Source organism: Chiroxiphia lanceolata, chromosome 5 (genome assembly GCF_009829145.1).
Source record: "Chiroxiphia lanceolata isolate bChiLan1 chromosome 5, bChiLan1.pri, whole genome shotgun sequence".
NCBI classification, from domain to species: domain Eukaryota; kingdom Metazoa; phylum Chordata; class Aves; order Passeriformes; family Pipridae; genus Chiroxiphia; species Chiroxiphia lanceolata.
The window spans coordinates 15,392,214-15,413,268 of record NC_045641.1 but is presented as its reverse complement, the minus strand read 5'-3'; positions in this window follow the sequence as shown (position 1 = coordinate 15,413,268).

The following is a 21,055-nucleotide window of genomic DNA, read 5'->3' as shown; positions in this document are numbered from 1 at the left end:
CGCGTGACCGCGCCGGGCGCGGGGAGCCCGACGGCCGAAGCTGGGGCACGGAGCGGAGCCCCCCGGGGGGAAAACCGGCACCAAAGGGTGCGGGGCGGGGAAGGACCCCGGTGGAGGCAGAGCCAGGGGAGGTGTGCCGAGCGATTTCGCTTCTACGCCTCCCCCGTTTCTTCCTCTTTGGCCCCTGTACGGAAACTGCCGTCCAGTCCCGTCCCGCCGGCTGTCCGGGGAATCCCCTCCTCCTGCGTTTGTGAGTGAGCGGCTCCGCACGCGGGATGCAGCGGCTGCCAACAGTGCGGGCGGGCCGCGCCCCGGCCGGTGACGTCCCGAACTTCAGCGCCCTGCGGCGAGGCGGGTTAATTCTCCCGAGGCCGGGACAGCAACCGCGCCCAGGCAGGAACGCGCGGGGAGTTTGCGGAAACCGACGGCGCGACACGGACGGGGCTGCGGGGCGAGCCCTCCGCCCCCAGGGGGCGCGACCGAGCGGCCCCGCGGGGCGGGGCGATGCTCCGCCGGGAGTCAGCGGGAAAGGGAAACACCTCCGTGCTGATGGCCCTGGGAAAGCCAACGGAAGCTACAGTTGCAAAGACTGGAGGGAAAAGAGGTGGCTTTGCTTTGGTTACCTTGTGCATTGACACATGAGAAACGGGAATTTCACTCTATTGCACGTGTGTAGGCCCTTTCCTTTTTTTTTTCAAGACCACCAGTTCAGTTGCCCTGAATCTGTTCATAATGATTCACAATAATCGCAACAGCTCCACTATCTTATATGTCATGTATTTAATTTGCATCCATTAGAATGGCATCATAGAATCAACGAAGTTGGAAAAGACCTCTGAGATCGAGTCCAACCTTTGACCCAACACCACCTCGTCTACTAGACCATGGCACTAAGTGCCACTTCCAGTCTCTTCTTAAACACCTCCAGGGATGGTGGCTCCACCACGTCCCTGGCAGCCCATTCCAATGCCCAAACCTCAGTAGCCCCCAATATTCATTTTTCATCACAGCAATTTGGAGAGATATGGAAGCTCTGCCATCCCTATGCCACAGGTGGGAAGGTAAGGCACAGGCAAATTAAATGCCATATCTGTAGTCACACAATATGTAGGACAGGTCAAAGATCATACAGTATAACCCCAAATCATGTACTGAAGTCCTCTACTCCTCTGTCTGTTTTACATGTAGAAATAAAGAAGTTTAATGTGTTTACTTGTAAAAGACAAATGTGACTCCAAAGGCACAAACATTATCTGAATACATTCATTTTGAATTTCATTTCTAGATTTTTGTTGCTATAATTCAAGTTCAATGCATGATCCCAGGTAGTACAACAAAATAATGATGGTGAGAGAATCTGGAAGGAGCAGCAGTGGGAATTCAGAAGACAGTAATTTGTTCTTCAGTACAGGATAGATACTCGCTGTGTGCAGCACGCATCTGAAACAATGCTCCAGTGGCAGACACTCAAGGAAGAGATCACTGATATTTTTATTCAGAAACTTCTGACCACACCCCACTTCTAATCTTCTGGCTCTTTGTTGTCAGGAATTTATCACCTGAATCTCTTTTCTTTATTTTCCTTCTCTTGTCCAGTTGCTAAACACAGAGCAATTTCTCATCAGGTATTTCCTCTTAAACCAGTCTGTCTGAAGTTTTCAGTACAGCCAAGAAACAACATACCTTCACAAATATTCTAGGTGTGTCTTCAGGGAGCCAAACCAGTAAGGCTACAGCTGAAATTGCTAAAAAAAAAACCAAATAAAAAAAACCCCCCACACACAAAAAAAAAGAAACACAAAAAAACCCCAAAGACAAATTTCGTTCACTATTATCTTTGTCTATACAGCAGTGTGAAGGAATGGGTGAAGGACCACTGGTGACTTGAGAGGCTAATGCCGAGTACAAATAAGCTACAAGAAACCTAAAGAGCAATTATTAAGAAAAAATTTAAACTCTTTTTTTCAGCATTATAATACATTTCCTCCCACTTTTATAATCTGCTATGAGAATCTAAACATGATCAGTGGATCCCAAAGGGCATGGCATGAATAAACTGAAAGGCATGAAGAGTTACTATACTAAGTATAGTACATCACTATATATAACTGTTATAATACTATAGGTATGAGTAACTTAAAAGTATATCATGTAAGTGTGATATGATGTTGTATTATGCCCTACTAATCCACTTTACTTTTGATTTGGTGGGGGTGTGTTTTGATCATTTTTTATATTATCTGATCTTAGTATCTTATTCTACTTAGAAAAATGGAAATAATTGGTTATGGATGATTCCATAAATAAAGCATCCTATGAAAATAATGGAGGAGTTAAGGAAATTCAAATCTTCAGTGTTGCTGGGGAGATATCTATCTTCTGTCATCATGGTTATAAAGGCACAGCTATTTTGTCTTCTATTGTTTTGCCTTTAAGTACATAGTTCTCATGCACTGAGTGATTTATATGGGAAAGAAAGAAACTAAAAACTAAGCAGTAGACAAAAGATGTGCACCAATGGGGCTAAATATGCAATATTATAATTCCACAGAGGCACCTTGTATTTTCTCATTCTTAAATGGCACTGAGGTGCAGGGACTGGAATAATGCCCAGTTATTAGGACAGAGGCAGTTTTAGTATCTGGAATTTATGTATAAAATACCTATCAGACTACAGTGCAAAAGAAACACCAGGACTGTGTGTGATATATGCTAAGCTGACATTTGAATGACATCAGTGAATCTGTGAAAATTTTGCAGTGGAAAGCAGGACATATTTTCTTTGCTTTCTTTTGTGATTGTTACTTTATTATTGTTAGCTGTTGCTAATTATCAGATACCTACATAACTTGTTTCAATATCTGCAACCTAACTTAAGGAATGAGGGATAGACTTGCAGTAATTATAGCATAAACTAAGAACAAAGTAGAGAATTCAGAATAGCTGTAATGCGTAACACCGAATGCTTACTTTAAAACATCACTGCTTCCAGGTTTCAGGAGTATAATTGAAGACAAATGCCACAGGATGCAAACATTGATTACTCCCCTCCACCCCCTCAGCTCTCTGCCTTGCAGATTATTATTAGACATCTCAAGAAAAGAAGTTTTATGATTAAATCTTTGCACTCCTAAAAAAAAAATAAAATAAAAAACCTGCACACAGAAAACCAACACCAACTAATCTGTAGGAAGTCAAGGAACTGGAAATGACATCTTTTCTTTTGTAGATGTGATAGATTACGTGGATGAGTATAGGAGTGAGCTTAGAAATGAGCTTCAGCATTATTGGAATAAAACAACTGTGACTACGACACAACAGCATTTTCATGATAATGACACACTTACTAAGTCTGAATTTGTAATGAACATATCATATTCTCTGGTTCTTCTTCAAATATTTGTTCAATAATTCCCTTAAGTAACATCCACTAAACATCATATTTTTATCCTGGCTGCTACCAAACAGTTTCTTCCAAGAGCCTGAAGAATGGAATGAACTCAGCCATAGCTTGGTCCTTTCTGATAGCTGAACATAGTACTGAAACAATCCTAATGCACACTACAGTTTGAAAATTGTTATATCATTCATTGCTGCCTTTGATTACTATACTTAACTTCCTTCTTCTTTACTACTGCTGATTGTTTCAATTCATTGAACAAAGACAAGGAATTTAGTATTTGCTAGGACAAGTGGAACCATCATTGCTGGAATCATCAGCGAGCACTGTATCTAATACTGACCACAGGCTTTAAAAGCCATGTGTGCTACAACATGCAGATGGATATGTTTAGTCCCTTTATTCTTCTAGTGTGAATTATCTCCTGTAGCTCCATGATTTTGTAATCTGCTTTCAAAACACATAAATACCGATGAACTTCTATTTTTGTGACAGTAAAGTGTAAAGGAAGTGTCAAACTCAGAGGTTAGACATAAAGAAAACATCTCCACTCCTTCAAGGTTTTCACTTTAAATACTAGTTTTTCAAGGGCTTATGTCTGCAGCCTCACAGGTGTCAGTAAAAAGTGTCTTGGCCTTCTATGTTTAAATGCCTTTGAAACCTATCCTTGCTGTCTGCATGAGAAAAGAGTGCCTTGTCACCATGGCATAAGCATGAGGAAGGTTAGTGAGTCATCAGTGCAGAGACAGCTAATAATTTCACCATTTCTGTACCATGAAAAATTAGTAATGCATTTGTTTGTATACCTCTCTACTGATTCCATGCAGAATAAAATTACAAATTATTTATACCACTTCCCCTCTTCAAAGACACAAAGGACAGCTATCCAAAAAATATTCTCGTCTCACTATATTATAGTTATCTACACCAGATTTGGCTGTGCTATGTATCAAAGCATCTTTAGCACTAGGTAAGTTTTCTGGATTATTTCAAATTTTCTTCCAGTTAGATCCAGGCCAGAGGAGAGAGATCAGCAACACAACCATATCCTAAGGAAAGTGTCCTTCCATAGGATCAGCATAGCCATTCCAGGTTAAGTAGCATCAGTTCCTGATACAGTTGTCAGTTTGTTCAAGAGCTCTTCAAAATGGCAAAGACCCCTGAAACACCCTTAAGAGTCATCCAGGAGGTGTCATGGAATCCATTTCACATCTTAAACATAGCACTGCACAGTAAGGTCTCTACAACTATGAACAGAGGTATTTCATTTATGGACAGGCTGCCAGAAAAATGTAAGGATGCATTTAAAGCAATTTTTCTAGAAAGACAATTCATGATGAGCTCATGGCAGCAAATTTCAGGTGCTGCTAAAGGGTGCTTAGTATGGCAGAAGGGATGGTAACAAGAAGATTGTCTGCATACGATTTATCTCAGAAATTCTAAAAACAATGTTCTTTTAAATGAACATAAGATCAGATAGCCCCAAAATGAAACCTCAGCATGTTCGTCACAAGGTTAGCTGAACACTTAAGGAAAGTATTTTATTCTCAGAAGAGGAAGAGGAGAATCTACTTCTTCCTCTTCAGTCGATTCCCATTCTTTGGACTATTCTTGATAATTGAAATTATTTTTTCCTTCCCTACCATGCCCACTCTCCTCTAGGCTTTTCATATTTCTAAGAAACACCAGCTGATTTGCAGAAAATATTTGACTGCTACTAATTTTTTAGGAATAATATACTTCACAGTCTCTCTACTTAATCTCTACCCATATATTTTCCCTCAGTATGCTTCCAGAATATTCATAAAATCACTGCCACCATTAGCAACACATTTTTGGAGGCCAAGTCTTCATATGTAAAAGTTGCTTTCTGAATTGGCCAGTGCAGAAGAAATTGGCACACTTAGCCTCTACAGCTAATAGGTATATTATGCAGTTGTTTTCTTCATGGCAACTGAAGTCAAACTCAGTTCTTTTAGGAAAAAAATCATTACAGCAATTCTGAACCCAACAGCAGCAACACTCAAAGTGCTACATTTGAATCGTCCTTCTCCATCCCTGAGGTTGTGCCTTTCATTACTCATGCATATGACTTCATGTATTTCCTGATAACATTGAGGAGACATCGGGTCACACTGTTTCAGGCATGGAAGAAATCAGTAACTCTGCCAAAATAGGCACAGATTTAATCTTTAAGAGTAGACTCCAACACAGATTTTGTGAGGGAGCACCAATTGCTGATCTATTACCTACCTGTAAATATTCAGACAAATGTGTACATGGTGAGGGTGATGACGTGGACTAGTCTGGGTAAATGTTGGATCTACTGCCTGTCAATAGTCACAAACTTGAACTCGCATAAATATATAATCTATATGATATATCAGGTTCACTTATCATTTCAGCTTCCCAGAAGGATCCCAGTGGAGTCAGGGTAACACTATATGTTCTAAATAGCCAGCAAGAAGCAAACAAACTTTTCTGTCTATTGCTTTTAAGCAATTTCTTTCATGAATCTCTCACTGTAAGCCAAGATAGTAGAATTTCAAAAAAACTGTCACTATATGTGCCTATACCATGTCTATGGCTTCCTAATTCTGAAAAAATGAGGGTGGGTGTTTGTGTATTCCTTCAAAGATCAATGAAATGTAAGCATGTTACCAGGTCCCTTCATGTACTATTTATCACGCAGTCAGGCTTACAGAGAAGCTCTGTCCCAAATTAATTTTGAAAGCTGTGTTTGATTTACTTTATTTGCTTCTTGATTATTTTTTACCCAAGATTATACTTGTTTTGTGGAAGAAACCAACAAATGCTCTTTGGGCAAAAAGAGAACATTTTTATTTTTATTTTTATAGAGGAAAAACTATTTCTATTTTTATAGAGGAAAAACTTCATGACTCCTTAAGACTCTGTCATATTTGATAATCCACTGTTAGACACAGAACCAGAAAGTGCAACCTCTCCCACAAACTGGGGTCCTATTGTCTGGGTTATAGAAAGTGAAGGAATTGTGTCTGGAAAGATTTCACAACACTGAGAGGATATAAAATATTCTGTTTCCCAGCTGAAAGACTTTCTCGAGAGGGTAACAGATCCTACCAGTACTATTTGTGATGTTGATTTGGCTTCCACAATTGATTTTATGTCTCCACCTAGAAGGACTCAAGTAACGATAGCTGAAATACTAGGAATATCATTAAACACCTCCACTCTCACAATTATCAATCATTATTCCTTGATAGGAGCTTCAAGGTCGGATGCTCAGTCTGGCGAAGCAGACTTTAATCTGTTAAATCACTTTGGCTTTCACCTCTAGCAAAGGCCTCTAGCAATAGGGGCCTTTTGTTCTGATACTCAAAGAAAGTTTATAATCTTAGCATAAAGGCAATTTTCTGACCTACTCAGTATGGTTGGGTTCTACAGAGCCCATAGTTTCCTCCCATTGTGCAGACACCAGGTTTTTGGGCAGGGAAGGAGCTGTGGAGTGGTCTGGGTTGCTCTGCCTCTCAGTGTGTGGGGTGGAAGCCTGACTATCGTCTAGATGGCTGGGAGATCTCTGCAGCAAAAGGGAGGTCCTTGTACACAAGATATTTTGAAGAAATACAATTACTGCAGGGCATGGTCTTCTTCTTCTGCCCATTTATCAGAAGCAAGCTCCAAAGTGAATACACCAACTCTCTGAGAAGCTGATTTTAATCACTCATGACTCATTTATATATATGAATTAAATTTTCCAACTTTACATCATTTATTTTGATTGCATTTTATAATGACAGTTACCATTCCAGCTACCAAACACTATTTTTTGATATAGTTTGATTTTGCCTTATTAATGAACTACCAAAAAGGCAGCGTGACTTATAGGAATGACATTTAGCAAGTCACTAAAATATCTAGAGAAGAAATGAGAATTTCAGAGAGTTGTTTCTTTTCTTTTCATGGAAACAGAGAAGAACCTCAGATGGGAAAGTGAATTCTTAAGAATATTACTTCTTTTTCCATCCTCATTTATTCCCTCATTCATGAATCTTAGTTTTATTTCCATGACATTAAAATATGTTAAACAAACAGTTGACAGCATGTGGATTGTCTTTTGGGAACACTGTCCATTGGATTTTCTTCATTTCATGGCAACATTCAAGCAATTAAGGTTTTAATGAGGCTGAAAATTTGTAGCCCAAATAATGTAATGAATTTGACTGTCTTCCAGAACGACTGTGGCACTAATGCAGGAACGCCTTTAACCATATGCTTAAATTCATAACTGTGTTGTTGGGCAGCAGCTGTCTCCCTCTTAAGTGAGGTGTAAAGCTCACACTGAACATTTGTTGAGTTTAGTGGATTTATTGCACTATTGCTTTGCCTGTGTGAGAAGTACAAGTACAATATTGCCATTTGCTCACGTGTCACAATCTGCTGTCTCAGTGTACTAACTCATATCCACAAATTACTCAAATGAAATCTGATCCATTACTTATTTTCAGTTTTAAAATACCACTTGGAATTGCACAGTGTTTCTCAAAGTGGAGGTAAATTAGATTCTGTTATTAACAGAATATTAAACTGTATCAGCACCGCAGACTTAGCTGTGCTGATGGCTGTCAGGACCTATAATTCTGTATCTGTGGTAAATGAGAACCTTTATTTTCTCTTCTTTTCAGAAAGGTTTTACATCCTGATAAAAATAGTAGTTTTTTTCCTAAAGTGACTTCATACACATTATTTATCCAACTATGGAATAAACATTCATCTTCAGAAATAAAGAACTAATTAGTCTGGGGCAATTGCCAGACACCAGCAGCATACATTCCCAAGTCACAGTAGCAAGAATTCTGTGAAAATGATTCAACTATTTAGGTAACCACAGAACAGTTGTGTTAAAGGTTTCTTCTGCAAAAAAAGATGCTGCCTAGCTGCCAGCACAACCAACATTTTTCACAGCTGAGAAAGTAACTTCATAAATACTTTTTTGTGTGTGTGTAAAAAAGAAAAGTAAAAAGAAAACAAATCACCAAAGAACACTAAAACAAATGTAAAGAAAAAGTAAGTGGCAGATTTGCAAATTGTCACATGGACTGCATTCTGGATTTTTCTCAGAGGTAAACACAAACCTCCTTGAAATAAAAAAGTAAAATAAAATAATTAATTGAATAGTGTTTCCTCATTTCATATTTATATATTTGATTTTAAATATAAACAGACAAAAAATTAAATTTGCTAGTTCAGTAGCTTTAAAAATGGTAAATTAATCTTACTTTGCATGACTAAGAGAAAAATTAGAAAAAAAATTATTCTTGAACATATTGGATTTTAAACAGCCTAGGCCAAATTCATCCATATAGGAACTCAACAGAACTGAAATGAACAATGAACTAATTAACCCTCCTGAATTTAACAGATAATTCAGTACAAATTAATATTACACTTTAAATATTAACTTCAGATCCTCAATCATTTACAGTTTTGGTGTATCTTTTCATAGTGATATAATTATCATAGCTGTGCTGAGTTATATAGTAATTTTAGGAGAAGTTTGATTGTAAAATATATTTTTAGTCCAGTTTGTGTGTTTCCCAAGAAACATAAATAACCCTTTAAAAGGCCAAGGCACTAAAAAATTGTGTACTTAAAAAAGTTTCCCCTTTTTAAAAGCCTTTCGAAAAATATTATACGTGCTTCAATATTAATCTATAGAGAGAACAAGCTTGGGCTCCTAACACAAGGATAAATTCCTTACACATAATTGCTAATTCTACATAATTGCTACACATAATACTAATCCTAACACGCAGTCCAGTTTTAGTCTTGCAGCATCCTTAATTCCAAAAACCTCTGCTACCTGGCACCTTGTAGAAGCAGACTCCCAACTCAAGTGTTCTCCTTGGTGCCACTTAGATATCAACAACTGGATCATGTACTATGTGTCAGAAAGAGTGACTCTCAGCTATAGCTCAGAACTCAGCATTCTTTTTGCAGCTTCAGTAATCTTGAGTTTACCTTCTGCAAGACTGTCTTTTGCCTTGGCTTAGTATTGGCTGAGAAGCCACTCACACCATGAAAGTTTGATATGGCAAGGAAATTTTAGAAGTCATGCATCAAAACCTACTTTATCATCCCTTTTCAAATTAAAAACGTTTTACATAGTTATTCTATGGCTCTAACATCTCTGTTCAGTCTTGTCTTAATAGTCCTTCCAGGTAGTTGCACCTTAATGATGCAAATTAGTTATTCTTCATTATTATCGAAAGCTTAGTTTTATCCAGCTTTTTAAACTCACTAGCTTTCATTTTATTTATTGCTGTAGATGTTTGTCAAACTATAAATCTAACATGAACTTTAATTACAGCTTTGCATCACGAGGCCATATCAGCATGGCATCTAACTTAGCAGGATACTGTTTCACAGTATCCAAAATGTGGAAACCTACTGGATTTTATTAAAGAATGGTGGGACTGCTGAGATTGAAAGTGACCTTCATGTTTCATCCAGTCCTCCTGCTCTGAGTGTGGCCAACTTCAAAGCAAAGTGAAGTTGCTCCGAGTCTTGTTCAGCTGGGGTTTAAAACTCTCCAAGGCAGGAATGGTGCAGCTTCACCAGGTGGCCCTCTCCAGCATCTAACCATCTGTAAAATTTTGCCCTATATCCAGTTCAGATTTCCCTTGCTGCAGCTTGTGACTGTTGCCTGTTGTCCCTTCTGTAGTGCACCTCAGAAGCAACTCTCACGGATATCATAAGATAGCTCCACTCAGGTAATAGAAGGCAGCAGTCAGACTCATCCCTCTCATCTCCAGGCTACACAAGGAGAGCTCTCTCTGCTCTTCTTGCTTATTATATTCTAATCATCAGCTTCCTAATCATCTTAATGATCTTGCACTGCTGTGTCTCTGCACTTGACTGTCTTAATAGCAAGGATCTCAATGCTATTCACAGATGTGATCTGGGGGAAAAAAATCGTGTGTGGCTTTGCTATTGCAACTCCGGGTGTTGTTAACCTTTGCGGTGCCCAGGGTGACCTCTCTGCTTATTCATTTTCAGCTTGTTGTCTGCCAAGATCTTTGCTGCAGAGCTGCTGTCCAGCTCCTCAGACCCCCTCCTTCACCCGTGTCTGGGCACATCCACCCAAAGCACAGGGCTGTGCACTGGTCTGCATTGAAACCCCCGAGGCTCCTGTTGGCCTGGCATGGGAGCCTCTCTCAACGCAGCAAAGCAATGTGATAAAAGTCTTTATTGCTTATTCTCTCAAACCTGATAAGTTGTTTTGTTGAGGTTTTTTATGTCTGGTGATAGCTTTTCACAGCACAACATAAAGAAATAAAAATTAGTCACAGCATAAAAATTAGCTCAATTTGTTCTTTTTAACTAAATAATTATTTTTTACCTCATTCATTCAGAAGTCCAAACCATAGGCAGAATGTAATGGTCTTAATATCAGCCTTGGAGCAACTTTCCAAGCACTCCATGAACTTAATATACTAAAAGAGTCTCTGAGGTTGTAGAAACCAAGCCATAACCACCTTCTACACCATAGCCTTATGTCTGCACCATGGTCCTTGGTTTTCCTAAAAAGTAAATACAGCATAAGGGTCTGTTTGAATTACTCTCCAAAACGTAGATATATATTTCACTACGTAGTGAATCTTTGCACTTTACATCTGCCCTATTCTTTATATTGTCTGAAACTGAATTTCTAATATTACCTTTTTAGTACCCTTTGAAAAGCTCTCTCAAAATATACTGTGCCTTTTATAGTTGCTTTCCAAAATAAGCTTCGTACAGACATTTGCTATCTAAATCGAATTAATTAAATTGAATCTTCTTTTGTAGTAAAGGAAGAGAGATAGGGTGAGAAAATGCAAATACTAACACATATCACTTCTCCATCAAAGGCTTTTTTTCCCAGTGTGCTTTCTGAGAAATTGTATCTGCAATGCAAATGAAAAATAGTAGAAGTAGTTCTACTAAACAAACAGGAGATACACATGTTTCTTTAATTCTCTTTTTTTTTGATGTTTAAAACATTTCTAAATATCCTTTCCCCTTTGCAGAGAGAGACCTTTGAAAAATAAATATCTCATTTTAGGGATGCAGAATTATTCAGATTTTAATTAATTGTGCCCTATTTCTTTAATCCTTTTTCTTTCTTTATGTCAATGGAACTCATATGCTTTGCTTACAATCACAGAGAAAGAAATACTTTCATGATCTGTTTGTCATATTGAGGAATAGACTAGATATGTAAAAAAGGTGTTGCAATAAGAAGGGACAGCTTCTATTTTATAGACATAATTTTTACTGCACTTTAGAATTCCAGAAGTTATATAGCTAAATAAGTGAAATTATGACTACAGAAAATAATTATATCTTTTAAAAATTATTTGCTTAGAAGAAAATAAAGTTAAAATTAATAGAATTAAACTGTGATGTGGTGATTGTTTACATTGCCACTGCTCCATACCATGGTTATTACATGAAAGTGAATTTTCAGACCAATGTTGCACTCAAAATCCTGTTACAGGCAGGAAAGAAAACACACCTTATATGGGAAGCCAAGAATTTATTGTTAGTCTAATGAAAATCTTAAGACTACCATACAACAGACAGTTATTAAGTTTAGTCTAGTCAGAAGAGTTCTACATGCCACAGTACAAATTATCTGATTAATGCAGAATGACATTAGCAATGGAGTCAAAACTGTTGTACAAAGCCTTCCTACTATCTGGCTCTGTCATTGGGCTCTGCTTTAGGATTTTGTGTTTGGTCCTGTATTTGATGGCATCAGTATTGCTTGAGAAGAAGAGGGTTTCAGCATTCCATCAGCATCTCACGCCCCTTTTCAGGAGAAGTGTGATGTTATTGATGGAGTTTCTTCTACTTCCTTTCTGGAAGGAGGTGTATGATATTGATGGTTTCTTCCTCCCTACTATAAGAACCCTCACCTGGGGCTGTTTTTCAAACCTGCTCTTGTGAGCTCTCACTTTATTGGTCTGCAACTCCATTTTACATTCAAATTTACTGTATATGGTGAGATTTGCTTTTTCAGCTCTCTTGGATTTGCCTGGCTCTCAGTCTTCACTTCTTTACCAGCTACTGGTGACCTTGTTACAACACTGGGGTCCCCAGCAGGGGGGCATCCCAAGCCCCTCTTTTCACCTTCTGCTCCCACGCCTGGCATCACATCTCCTCATTTGCAAGACCTTTGCTGTCACACCATGGTGATGCTCCTCTGCACTACACCATTCTGTGAGGGTCACAAATACCTCATTATATGCAGAATAACTACTTGCTACTACTATCTGTAGAAAAATTCTAATTATCTGTCATTTCCAGGTGTCTCCATGTATATGTTCCATTTAAGAAGTGTGAACCTCTAACATAGGCTTTAAAATTCTTAGAGGAAGAATCCTATAATATAGACATTTCAGGATGTAACTGGTAGGTACCAAAGTCCTTTTCTGGACTTGGTACTTCAAATTCTGCCCTGGCTAAAGTAATGCAATAAATGTGAAACAACTAGATCACAACAGAGAGCTGAAGAATAGTTGGCATAGAGTTATTATTAGTAGTTCTCTGAATTCCCTTTGTGCTCTGCACTGTCTTAACACTGGAATTGTTCCTGCCTCAAAGAGATTAAATTAGGCTAAGGTTCAACATGTGAATTTTAAAGATAACTGCAGAAGACGGGCAACAGAGAGCACATAGAAAACAAATAATGGCAGATAATTACTTCTATTGATAAAATCTGTGAATGGAGACAATGTAATGTAATACATCTAGCTTTTACTAAAGGATTTGATATAATTTCTCACCAAATGATGTGTTGATTAAAAATTAGCACTATACAAAATGAATGCAGCACATACTAAAAAGATTATGACTCAGAAAGTATTTCTAGAGAGTATCTATAATGATGTGTTGCAGGATCAGTTCTAAGCCATTCTTTTACTGGGAAACTTCAGAGATGAAGCATGATGGAGACCATTAATAATGAAAAAAAGTAGTTCTATCAAGTGATTGGAATTTCACGGTAAACTGGATTCTCTGCAATAATGGTGCAGTGTAGTTCAATGCAAACACATATAGATAATTCACCTAATATACAAAGCTCTTATTTCAGAGAGCAGTATGTTGAACATGGAAGTGGAGACAAGATGGATAGCAGCTGTAAACAGTTTATAGTGCTGTAGAATAGGAGATGAGTTGTAGTCTTACCCCAAGCACAGATGGGCCACAAGCAGCAGATATTGTTTCCAAGGGGCCTTTGGAAATACAGAACAGGAGTCTGAGTGTCAGCCTGAAACTCAGGGGAATTAAATCAATGCACCTAAACAAGGAAAATTTTTCCCCATTGACGAAAAATATTTTGCACACATGAGTTTAAATAATAGAAACTTTTAAGGGATTGGGTGCAAAACAATTTACAGCAGGTAAAACTACCCTACCTTGGAGCATACTAGCTGCAGAACCATCCTCCTTTAGTCATCCCCCACACATCATCATATAATCCACCTAATCGGGAATCAAGCCTTTGTCCCAAAAGAGAGAGCTTGGCTGGTGCTGTATCAGCTTACTGTGTCACCACTCTGTGTTGGTATGGAGAAGCCAGAAAGGACCCTGTGCTTTAGGCTGAAGTTTGCAACTGCACTTGGCTGCTCACCACCCCCCTGCCTGCTGGACTGGCTTGCAGCTGCCTCTGTCAGCTGTGGTCTCTGCCAGTTGTCCCCATCAGCTGTGTTTGCTGCCTGCAAGCTGCTCTGCGGTGTCTCTAGCAGGCAGAGCGGCTGCTCGGCTCTCTCAGCTGCAGGCTGCTCGGATGTTTTGCTGGATTATTTCACATAGCAGTGCCTGAGGTGTTTCAGCTCTTAGGGAGGGTTCAGTGATGCGCAGAAATGCAGTAAAGTCATTGGCACAGAAAGGAAAGTCCCTTAATACTGTCTCTCAAAGATTGCTTCAGTCACTCTCTCCTTGAGATTTCTTTGTTAACTCTTCCTGCTTCAGCAATTTACTGTAAATTTGTCCAGGCTTTTCCCATCCCTATACCTTAGCTGATTTTAACAGAAATGCTGTCAATATTACAAAATACCTATGAAATTTAGATATGTTAAGGCCTTACATGTTGTCTGTTGAAGTCAGCAGTTCCCATTGTCCTACAAGTGCTCAGAGTGGGTACACCCTACACCACAGCCTGCTGCTCCCAAGGGAAGTCCACTGGTCCCTGAACAGCTTAGGCTTACCTGAGCAGAAAAAGGCCTAGAAGGTAATGTGTCCCTGTACTTGCATGTAACACAATAAACAGCCTTGTAAAATAATGCTTCAGATTGTGGTGGGGTTTTGAGAGGGTTTTTTGGGGTGGACTATATCTCTGCAAGAAATAGTCCTGGTTCCTTGGTTTTCTTACAGCTTCAACTACACAGTTCAAACATCCAGCTTTTCCTGTCTGTAGCATTTGCTGCAGTACTGAAGCAGCAGGGAAAGAGCAAACTTGTTAGGCAACATCAGTAAGACCGATCACTTGCCTATTTTTGTCTGGTTGTCAAAGCAAGATTAAGGAACCAGTTATCCCACAAACCATTACACAAACCTTTAATAATCAGTACCCTACAGTGCTCTTACAGATCACTTAGCTGAGCCAAACCAATTAGATGGTCACTGCTGTCATACATACAAGATGCAAATATTTCCCAAATTTCATGCTTAAACTGTTAGCCTTGGTCTTCACTCTTTCAGAACAATTTTATTTAAAAACTCCATTTCAAAGGAATTTAAAAAAACAGAGATGACACTAAAACTAGTGTAAGGGATTATATGCTGGGTTCCCCAATCCAGACAAGGCTGGAAGAAGAATCACAGTTTGAATGGTGAAGAGGAAAAGCTCTAAAACCAATGCTGAGTGACTAGCTGGCCTATTCTCAGCAGTGCTAGTAGGAAAACCATAGCCCATTTTCCTGGCTCATAAGTCCGTCCTTACCCACAGTTATTGTGTCCCTTCCTATCTGTAGACAAAACCTTTATAGGTTATAGTGTGAGTAGCATAAACTATTTCATCCTTGTGATTGTTTTTGCAGTGTTTTAGTTACCATTTTTCTGCAGCACAATACATTTCATGCTGAAGGACAGCATATGGAAGATGTGGGCCTCTTACCTGGTGTACAAAGCTGGGAACTTGCCTGGGAACTTCTGGGCATCAGTTCCTGGGAAGCAAAGGACCATCTCAAGAAGGAGCACTCCCTTCTATACTTTCATGGGCATTCATCTTGGGGAAAAAAAATATCCCAGTGAGATTTGCTATCCAGTTCCAACCTGGTGCCTGAGGACCTGAATAGCTGCAATTTAGAAGCAGTTGAAACTCCATGGATGAAAATCATCTCATCTTGTATTAAAGTCTACAGAGTAGGTGTGCGTATGGGGATAGGTGTCTGTGGTCCTGTTATGATCAGTGAGACCTAGCAAATGCTAGCAGTGGGATCCAGGGTGGGATAGACCCAGCCAGAAGAAGGAGCTTGACAGTGGGTGAGACACTGTGGAGGTGCCATTGTCTGCACCAGTGGCAAGGAGCACCTCCACTCATCTCCAAAGCTGGGCTGCAAATACCTACATTTAAACAGGAGGAATCTCACTCTATCTTTTTTATTTCCTGTGTTCAGTAAGACCAAAGAAAATAGAGCACGTACCAATAATCCTGTAGCAAAATCTAGCCACAAAGGGTACAAAACAAATAGCATTAAGAAAAGGAACTGTAATAGGTTTGACTTGTTAAACATATTCAAGCATTGGTTGCATAGGAACAAACATATAAAACTCGTTGTAATTGTGTCAGTGATAATAACAACTATACTGTCTCTAAATTAGCATCTTCTGTTTTCTAGAGGTGGAAAACGAAGAAACCATGAAGAAAGCATTTACATTTTAGGGGTGGATTTTGAGATCTACTTATAATAAGATAATTATTGCTTTTTAAGGTTGAGGAGAAGATATGCTTATTATGCTTAATAATGGCTCTATTAAGAACACAGAGCCAAACAAATAAAGAAAGAAAGAAAGAAAGAGAGGGGGATAGAAAGGGAGAGAGAGAAAGAGAGAGAGAAAGAAAGAAAGACTTATAATAAATGCAAAAATACAATTATCTGGTAAATGTACACGAAAGAAGGTTCATCCACACACAAAAGAACTTTTGAAGATATCAGAGTCATTTTTAAACTGTTGCTTCATGGTTTGAAACTCCTCTTAGATGCTGAAAGGCAGGAAGCATGCTTTTCAGATAGGCAAACAGACTCTTGGCATCTCACTGGAAACACTGTTTTAACTTCCATTGCTTTCCAGCTGCCTATAAATTTCAGACATTTTAAGGTAGAGTTTCTCAAATGCTTTCTCTTTTTTAGCCTCTAGACCTCTATAATCACATGAAACAAATTAAGAAATAATGAAATGCTGAGTAGTTTGTGCACTATATTATTTTCTTTTATGTGTTACTAAGAGAATTGTTTCTTTTCTGCCATAAAGTACAGTACTTCCAGCTGTTTGATCTAAAAACACATCAGTGTTTGAAACTGTTCTTTTGTCTTTATCAACTTGGCAAGGGCTCAGAACAGCTTCCCCTTCAGACTTTGCCCATGGAAGGAAAAAGAGAAGAACATTGCTTGTATCTTCAAAATTATTGTGTAAAGTTTTATATATATGTACATATGCATATATATAGATTCTGTAATTGCCATGCTTTTTATCTCAGCTTTTTCACATTTATTCCCCAGAAAGCATAATCGGGTGGTGAAAAAACTGATCAACACCCTTTCAAAGAGCAGAGAAGAGTGTTGCTTTCCTTTTTGCTTCCTCTGAATTTCTATTGAAATTTCTATATTTTATCTGGGTTTAATTTTTTTTAATATACTAGCACTTTATAGACTTTTATGGATGATTGAAAAACTATTGTGGCATGATGGTCTACCAAAGAACTGTTACAAATCTATGATCTGGCTCTTGATATAGAGGGAAAATGCCCCAAAATGGTGTTATTACTGCTCAGAGAAAACACTGGGACCAACATTTAAAGGACAGACAGTCCTCAGACAGACCTAGAATGGGAAACCATGGCAGGATTGAGAAGTACTTCATCATTCATCATCATGTATGGATAAAGAGAGGATCTGGAGAAGGCAGTTAGCAAGGGAGAGGGTATTTCTCATAACAGTTTTGGTAATGGTTATTCAAAAACCACAGATGTCCTGTTAAGTAAACATCTCACTTGGCAGGTACAATGTAGTCTAATCACTCATGAAAATGAATGGTCAGCTAGGAGTGATATCTGGGGGGACAGCATGGAGTAAAGGGCCAAAGAAGAGAAAGGGTAGAATACTGAGCAGCTTTCCTGATGAGAGCAACCTTCCAGATTTCAGCAGTATCCTGAAACAGTGAGCTCTGCAGTGCTTTGCAATCCTTGTTTGATCATGAGGTATCATAAGTGAGAAGTAGATGGTATTTCACAGTACTTTTCTGGATAAGAGGGAGGTCCTTTGTGCCTCAAATAATCCCTGTGTCCACAGGAGTTTGTACAAGGTCAGCAGCACATTTAGTTTCTGAACACCCCCACTCTCCCATACATACGTGTGTTTATATGGGGGAGAGGGAAGGAAAAGGTGGGAGGAAGCAGAGTAGTCCTTCTGAACTATAAGCAAGAGCACAAAAAGTTTTTATTGTATCCTGCATGTGCTGGACTCTGGTCACACCAAAAACTGAGGTAGGGCTGCTATCAAGTGCTCGTGAAGCACAGGTGAAGCAGCATGAGCCAAGGAGGAGTGGATAGAGCAGCAAATTTACTCAGCGGGAAACTGGGTTGCTCTGTGCCAATGAATCTATCATTTCTTTTCTTTGCAAACAACATCCCAAAATGTTTTTGGCAAATCCCTGAAGCTCCATTATATTTGACCACAAACTACAACTGCAACAATCTCCAGAGCAAAGTTCAGTGAACAGAAAGGACACACAACTCTCATTCCTTTAAGATTCTTTTTTACACTTGGGTCTTTCCATGTGGTGCAACTCTACAACAACCTTTAGACAGTGTGTAGTTGCTACAAGGTCTACACAATCCCTTCTGGGTCACTAGGAAAAGCCTCACCATCTGTCTCAGGCATGGAACTGCTCAGAATAGCTCCCAGGCTCTGCTCCTGCTATCCAGGCACCTCTCCCTGCCTCTGCACTTTCAGAGCTTCTCCAGTTGACTGCATTGCTCCCAGGGGTGGGCACTTTCCTGCCCTCCTTCGTGGCTTTCACCATGCCCTCAGTGTAGCAGTCAGGAGAGCATTGCTAGAGCTTATATATGCAGCATTCTACATCCGTGCTAGTTTTAATCCCTATAGTTTGTTAACCCCTAAAGAGAGAGCCCAATTTTGTCAGCACATCCTCTGGCAGCTCCATTTCCCCCTTGTGATGGAAATGTGCCCCACAAGGGAAAGCCCTGGCAGTGTCCTTCCCTCTGAGCCCAGTGTGCCCATCTCACCTTCATTTCATAATCTTCCACAGGAGCATTTGCGTTTTATGCATTTGCAGTGAGCACATTGACAAGTCTCCCAGTCAAGGTCTCTACAAGTCACTATTGGGGTTCCAGCCACCTGCCCCACAGATCCAGGAGCAGGGAAGTCAAGAGCCACTTCACAGCCCAGATCATGGATCCTGGTGGGTCCCTGTATTAGGGGGTATCCCAGGGTAGGTTGCATTCTGGCTTGCAGTGCTGAGCATTGACACCTGACTGCACCCCCAGTCACATTACCCCAGACCTCAGGGGCAACTGGCATTCACTGGATGTCACATCACCTTTCCTTGTCATACGAGGAGCTGCTTGGTTTTTGCAAGCATGAGAATGGCAGTAATTGCTTTCACTTTCAAAGAGATTCCAGTTCCACCTGGTGACAAGAAAAAGTAATTATCAGAACCTTCACTAGAATTTAAACATTCAAAATATATTACTTATCAACATATACCAAAAATCCAATATCAACGACATTTTAAATATGTGGAGACCTCAAAAGCACTGACTTATCACAGAAATCTACATATGTTTTGCAAAAAAACCTACAAAACATCCTTTCATTATTCATAATTGTGACCCAAGAGGGACTGCTGTGATCAGTTGGCATACAAAGACTAGGGATACAGTTCCAAAAGCTTCCCGAATTAGTGAGCAAGAGTATTTCTTTTAGAAAAGCAACTACTCATTTAAAAATTCCTACTGCAGGAGAATTCACCAGAGTCCTTGACAAGCTGTTCTTACAGTTAAAATGTCAGTTTTTGAATTTGTCTTATTTCATTAACAGACACCAAATCTTACCTTTGCTAGTTTAAAGAGCTTCTACCACCTTATTTCTGCCCCCACAGGTACACTGAGATTCTCATATGACTGAACCTTCTCTTGGCCATTAGAGACAGGCTGAGCTCATTGGTGTATGTCCTAGAAAATGCATTTTTTCTAGTCCTTCAGACATTTTTGTGGCTTTTCTTTGTAGCAAGCTGCTTTTTTTTAAGTATATTCCAGAGATTTCTGACACCAGAATGGGACAGTGTTCTAGCAGGATGGTACCAGTACAGCAAACAGATAAATTATAGCATCTTTGCCTTTACTTGTCTGTATATCTGAGATTGCTCTACCTCCTCTTTGATTAAACCTTTCATTGGAAACTCTTGCTGAGGTCCAACAAGGTCCCAAATCTCCTCCAGTGTCTCCTTTGCTGTAGCAGAGTCACATCTTTTGTCTCTTCTTTGCTCCAAGACATGCGATACTACATTGGGCCATATCAGAATGGATTTTTCATGTCCAGCTTACTGAGCATAGAAGAGCCCTCTGTGCATGTCCCCTTCATTTAATTGTGCTACTTCTACCAGTGCAGCTGATTTGGGCATAATCTTTTCATGTTATACAAAATCAACATGAACCTTTCACAAGAATGGACAGTGAGATCACTGGAGCTTAAACCTAAAATCACCGATTTTAGATGAAAAAAATTGAAGTGTACGTGGACTAGCATGGAGAATATTTACTTTTCCCTTCTCTGCAGAAGTGAAGCCTAATGGCATATGCTTAGGGGTCAGTGCAGCTTGACTGGTGAATTTCTGTGTTCTCTTTATGGCTTTGTAAGGCAGGAGCCTAGAATCAACAGGGTTTTGAAATGCAAAGTAAGATTTTTCCCTTTACATTTCAACTCCTTCAGGTTCTGAAGGACTCAGCTGGAGAGTTTTATGGCTAACAAAGGCAGGATGGAGAAAGCTGACTACTGATGCTTTTAAATCCCAGCCTGAGAAGTTCTCTCTCCACTGAAAATCTGTATCTGTAATAAATTTAATCCACACCAACACTTGAGGAAGTTCATGTTAAATCTATTCTAACCTTAAAAGACAGTAAAATATTTGGCTGTAAATTCTTGGATTCACCTCATATCACTTGCAACACATGATCAGTATTTTTTGTTGAAGTTGTTATCCTTTTCTCAAAAGAAAACAAAAAAAAACAACAAACAAAAAAAAAACCCAACAAACCAAACAGAAAACCAAAAAAAAAAAAAAAAGAAATTATTGGGATGGGAAGGAACAAGCACTGTAACCAGAATTTCAAAAAAGTGTAAATGGTCCAAAATTACACCAGCAGCTCAATGCTCAGAGAGGATAAAT